This window comes from Lynx rufus, unplaced genomic scaffold (genome assembly GCF_022079265.1).
Source record: "Lynx rufus isolate CCGP_SWC_20201006 ecotype Redwood Valley unplaced genomic scaffold, mLynRuf1.p SCAF_12, whole genome shotgun sequence".
Taxonomy (NCBI): domain Eukaryota; kingdom Metazoa; phylum Chordata; class Mammalia; order Carnivora; family Felidae; genus Lynx; species Lynx rufus.
This window is the reverse complement of record NW_025814826.1, coordinates 58,815,300-58,821,121: the sequence shown is the minus strand read 5'-3', so window position 1 is coordinate 58,821,121 and position 5,822 is coordinate 58,815,300. Positions and strand designations below refer to the sequence as shown.

Here is a 5,822-nt window from a genome sequence, read left to right as displayed (position 1 = left end):
GGAGATTACCAGGAAGTCTTCTGTATGAAAAAGCAGAACCGGATGCATTTTTAAGGTTCCTGAGAGTGACTTTGGGAAGATAAGGATAATGACTATAATTGATTGCCACTTATTATGTTCCAGGCACTGTGGTAAGTGCTTCCCATGCACTACTTCCTTAGTCCTCACAAAATGCAGCTGAAGTCAAGAGCATCAGTCTATCCACCTGGCTCTGCAGACCCTGTCCTGCCCATCTCTGTCTCCTGAAGGCACCCACCAGCACGTGGGCACCCATATTTGGATTATGGATGGGGGTAGGGAGTCCCTCTTCAGTCATAAGCCTACATCTCTTTCTACAGTCCAGCTTTCACCAACACCTTGTTCAAGTTCCAGGCCTTTGTGTGGCCAGTAGTAATGTTTTCCGCATATACGGTTTTCCATTTGACTATATTTGCAAGTGTGCTCTCAGCATGGAACTCTGGGGAAAGTGGGTGAATGGCACGTTTTAGGCCTCAAAACCACACCCCGTCCCCCTCATATCCCTGGGAAGTTAGTTCTTTTACTGGGTACCTGTAGTTTGGTTGTTGGTTCCCAATTTAAAAATCCATTCAAAAAATGGAAAAAAAACATCGAAGACAGTCCACCCCTAATTTCCTATTTTATGAGATGTGGAGATGTGCTTGAGACCATGCTCGTGGGTCCTCAGCAAAGCAGGGACCAGGTCACAAGCCCCCCACCTCAAATGCAGTATTCTTCCGGTCAAGTTCAGTCTTCTCAAGACCTCAGCCTTCCCAAGATTCTCAGTGCCCAGGCACCTCCCTCTCTTCCCCACGTGTCTAATCAGAAGCCAGTTCTGAGTGCGGAAGCAGCAAAGAACCTTTGTAAAACATCTTGGACCACACCCTTGTTACATTAAACAGACACATAAGGTACTGCAGTGCTCCAGGCACTGTTCTAAGCACATCACAAACGCTACTTTCTTAAGAAATAAGCCTCATGGAATAGACTTTACTATTATCCCTGTTTTGTAGATGAGGAAACTGAGGCATGGAGAGACTGAGTGTTAGCTCAAGGTTATAGAGCTGGTAAGCAATGGAGTCAGGATATGTACCCCGAGACCGGTGGCACCAGAACCCCCCAGCTGGATCACGGATTCTGCTGCTCTCATATTACGGGTTAGGAAACACTTCCAGGCTGTGGAAGTGGCTTCCAGAATCCATTGGTGAGTTGGGGGCACGGCAGAACCCTCACCTCCTGATCCAGAGCTCTATCTTCGCAGACCTTCTCAGGTTATCTTCTCTGACTGTTCTGTTTTTATTCTTTAAATTTTTTTTTAATGTTTTTATTTATTTATTTTTTTTTTTTGGAAGAGAGAGACAAAGCATGAGCAGGGGAGGGGCAGAGAGAGAGGGAGACACAGAATCCCAAGCAGGCTCCAGGCTCTAAGCTGTCGGCACAGGGCCTGACGCGGGGCTCGAACTCACGGACCACGAGATCATGACCTGAGCCGAAGTTGGACGCTTAACCGACTGAGCCACCCGGGCGCCCCAGTGTTTTTATTCTTTGAATTACAAGTGGGATTCAACCACCAGGAAACTCAGGATCGTTTTTCAATGTCTCACCTTTATTTATGTTTTTAGGGAAGGAGAGTTAAAAAGAAAGTCAGCAGTCCGGAAAACGAAACATTCTGCCCTTGCCTCCCGAACACGACCAGGCCGAGCTGTAACTCAAATCACTCTTTGTACTGCTTGGTCATCAATCCCTCCGAACTGAGTTCCTGTTAAAATTAATGGGAGAGCGGTGTCTGGTCTTGAACCACAGCGAACCAACCAATCTGACCCCTGAAGACACCTCCCGCCCTTCATCTCTGATGCTGACACAGAGAGAGATGATTTATTGCCACCGAAAGCTCCTATACATCACGCACCATGCAACAGGCTCCTTTGCTCCAGAACGTTAACAGGTTGTTTTGCCTTCCTTATTCTTTGCTTCCTTTTGATGCCGTGGGTCAAACAGAGAAGGGCATCTTGCATATGAAGGAGAGGGAGAGGGCCTGGACCGAGAGGCCAAAGGCCCACGCTCTCCCCTGGGCTCTGCCACTGACTTACTGTGTAACCAGAGCTGAGGCATTTTATCACCTGCAGCCTTGGTGTTCTCACTCATAAACCCAGGAGTATAACACTGCAGCCACATTTACGGGCACCCTTAGGATTGCTCCCTTGGTGTTTCCTGAGGTATGGCTCAGGTCTCGCTACTTCCACAACCCACAGACTCAAGGGTAATATGTGCTCTGACTGACCGCTGGAGCATAGCATACAAAGGCCTGTTGAAGCATCTTGGCCAAAACTACTAAGTGATACGGTGGTGGGGCTGGCAATGAATTGTGAGTTCCTAGGACGGCTGAAACATACTAACACAGACGGGGAGGCTTAAGACAACAGACACTCTTTCACAGTTTGGAGGTTAGACGTCTAAACTCAAGATCTGGGGAAGGCTACATTCTCTCCAAAGGCTCTGGGGGAGGATCTTTCCTTCCTCTTCCTCACTTCTGGTGGTTGCTGGCGATCACTGGTGTTCCTTGACTTGTCGATACATCGCTTCGATCTCTTCCTCCAACGTCCATGACTTTGTCCCTGCGTGTCTCCTCTTTGTCCGAATTTCCTCTATTAGGGGGACATCAGTCATCAGAACCGGGCACATCCCAATCCAGCATGATCTCATTTGATCTTTTTTACATCTGCGAAGAAAGTATTCATTTCCAAATAAGGTCACGTTCACAAGTACCAGGGCTGGGAGTTGAGTCTGTCTTTTCTGAGTGGTACAGTTTAACTCACAACAGAGGAGGACCCAGCGTTCCTGCTCCAATATTTGTCAGGAGGGGTGAAAAAGACGGCACAGAAACCTAAAACAAATATGTTAGAAGCGATTTTTGGCCGAAAAGCAATCACAATGAATAATGTAGCTGATACTTACATGGTGCTTCTGATGGGTGTTTTTAAGGCATCTTTTTTTGTTGTTCTTTTTCCTTTTCAAAACCAAAATGAGGTCAGCAAGGCAGGTGTTATAATATCCATTTTACAGATAAAGAGGTTCAGGTGCGTGGATTTACTACGGACGTCTTCCGGGCACATTTCTGTATGGAGCTGCTGGTGGGGGGAGTTGGAGTGAGACGAGAAGTGAATCAGAGCTGAGGGAAAAATATAAAGTGATACCAGCGAAGGTCCTTGCCTGGACTAAAGATAAGGTATCCCCGGGGCTTTGGAATTATCCAGGAACCCAATGAGGTCAAGGTCAGTGTTGCCGCACCTGCACTTTTGCCTGCAAAGAGCTTATGAGGTTTTTGAGACAAGTCTTCTGTGTCTGAGGCCGGTTCTCAGCCATTGCCACCAGCTTCTCTCTTGTACGGACTCCTACGCGGAAAAGATGAGATGCTATCTGTAGAAACATAGCTTGCAACGTTGACCCTCCGTTGGTGTCTTGGAACGTAGCTGGTAAACAGTCTCTACGTGGATATGAAACTTTCCAGAAAGGAAAGAATGGCTCATTGTACTTAACTGGTCTATACAGGAACTGGGTTTATGCTGAACACCTGCTTTCTTTCTGGGAGTCTGGAATTCCGGGATGTGCCGGGCAGAGGATGCCTGTGTGACCAACGTTGGTCACTGAACTTCCAATGAGCGTCCGTGGAAGACAGCACTTCTCATGTGTTGTCACATGCCTCCTACTTGTCTCTGGAGAAATTAAGCATGTCTTGTGCCTCCCCACTGGGAAAGGGCTCTTGGAGGCTTGCAAGGGATTTTCCTTTTGACTTTGCACCGTGCGCTTTCTCTTTTTTTGGCCAATTTTGCGTTGTATCTTTTCACTGTAATAAATCTTCGACAGGAGTACACTTTTGGCCTTCGGCTTGGAGGAGGTGAAGGTGCAACTCTCTTCGGTCGTCCAGAATCTGGGTTCATCCGACACCAGCCGCCTCCACCGTGCCGCCTGAGTTCGACCCCGATGAAATCAAAGTTGTTTACCTGACGTGCACTGGTGGTGAAGTAGGTGCTGCGTCTGCCCTGGGTCTGAAGATCGATCGGCTCACTGGTTCTGTCTCCAAAAAAGGTTGGTGATGACATCGCCAAGGCAACCGGTGATTGGGAGGGTCTGAGGATTACGGTGAAACTGACCATTCAGCACAGGCCGGCTTGGATTGAAGTAGTGCCTTCTGCCTCTGCCCTGTTTATCAAAGCCCTCAAGTTACCGACGAGAGACAGAGAGAAGCAGAAAAACATTAAGCGCAGTGGAAATACCGCTTTTGATGAGATTGTCAACATTGCCCAACAGAGGCAGCACTGATCTTTAGCCAGGGAACTCTCTGGAAACATTAAAGAGTTCCGGGGCACCGCCCAGTCTGTGGGCTGCAACGTTGATGGCCGCCCCCCTCATGACATCACAGATGACATCAGTAGTGGTGCCGTGGAATGCTAGTGAAGGAAAATATTTCAGTAAAGGATCATTTGGCAATGAAAGAAAGAAGGAAGGAAGGAAGGAAGGAAGGAAGGAAGGAAGGAAGGAAGGAGAGAGAGAGGAAAGAAAGAAAGAAAGAAAGAAAGAAAGAAAGAAAGAAAGAAAGAGGAAGGGAAGGGAAGGGAAGGGAAGGGAAGGGAAGGAAAAGGAAGTACAACTGTTTGCTGAGTCTGCGGGTCTTTTCAGTCAATCGCTGAACCTAGGTGTAGCCTTGGGATCTCCAACACGATTCCCTCCATCTTCGTGCCTAGGACAGTCTCTTCTCCCTCCCTACCACTGTCTTTCTGCAAGATCTTTGAGGAAAAAAATGGCTCCGGCTGGAAGTCCGTCACTACAGATGGTACCTGACAAACACTAGCTTGTTAGCTCTTCTGGCCAACGATGCATCCAGGGTTTGGGGTGGTTTTGTCACGTGTTTTGTTTTTTTATGAATTAATGCAGGGAAATGTCTTTCTGAGGAAAGATGAGCTGCTCTTTGCTCTGGTTTTAGTTTGGCTGAGAAGACAAATCTTTTTTTTTTTTTTTTAAGCTTATTTATTTATTTTGAGAGAGAGAGAGAGAGCAAGAGAGGGGCAGAGAGAGAGAGAGATTGAAAATCCCAAGCAGGCTCTGCGTTGTCGGGAGTATGGAGCCAGATGCAGGGCTCGAACTCATGAACCACGAGATCATGACCTGAGCCGAAATCAAGAGCTGGACGCTTCACCGACTGAGCCACCCAGGCACCCCTGAGAAGAGAAGTCTTAAAACAGTTTGGTGAACAAAATTGTGTGAGAAACATTATATGCGTGTGTGTGCGCGCACAGACGGGCACACAGAGGCTTATAGACGTGTGTATATTTCACGTACATTTCTCTATCACCACCTATGGGTCTCCCCACTGCTACACTTGCCACCATCTCTGCATTCGTGACCATCACTTGCACCAACAAACTGGCTCCATCATCAGCCTCCGGCTCTCAGGGCCAAGGTCTCACATTGTTCCTGCCGTGCAATCTCCCCCACAGCTGCCGCCATGTCCGTTAACACAACCGATACCCCTCCCCCTGCCACCGTCATTGCCAGGGCCATCTCCCCCACGTGCCCCCACCGTCACCACCTGTGCCAACGCCCCTCTTCAGTCGCAGCATTTCCTCTGCCACCGTCTTGTCGCCACCACCCCCCTCCCTGGCCCTCCGGTAGCACGGTTCACGCCGCGTTGTTCTTGCTCACTCTGTCGGCCACTATTTAACAATCGAATCGCCACTACCACCTTTGCGAACAAAGCCACCGCCATGACAACCGTAAAAACCGTTCACAAAAATACCAGCAGGGTTTTATTCTCAGAAAAAATTGTG

The 5,822-nt window shown here is 48.3% G+C and overlaps 1 pseudogene; it reads left to right on the top strand.

Annotated features, from left to right (window-relative positions):
• Window positions 1-3,600: 3,600 nt before the first annotated feature.
• On the top strand, window positions 3,601-4,449 carry LOC124507567 (60S ribosomal protein L12-like; annotated as a pseudogene).
• Window positions 4,450-5,822: the final 1,373 nt, after the last annotated feature.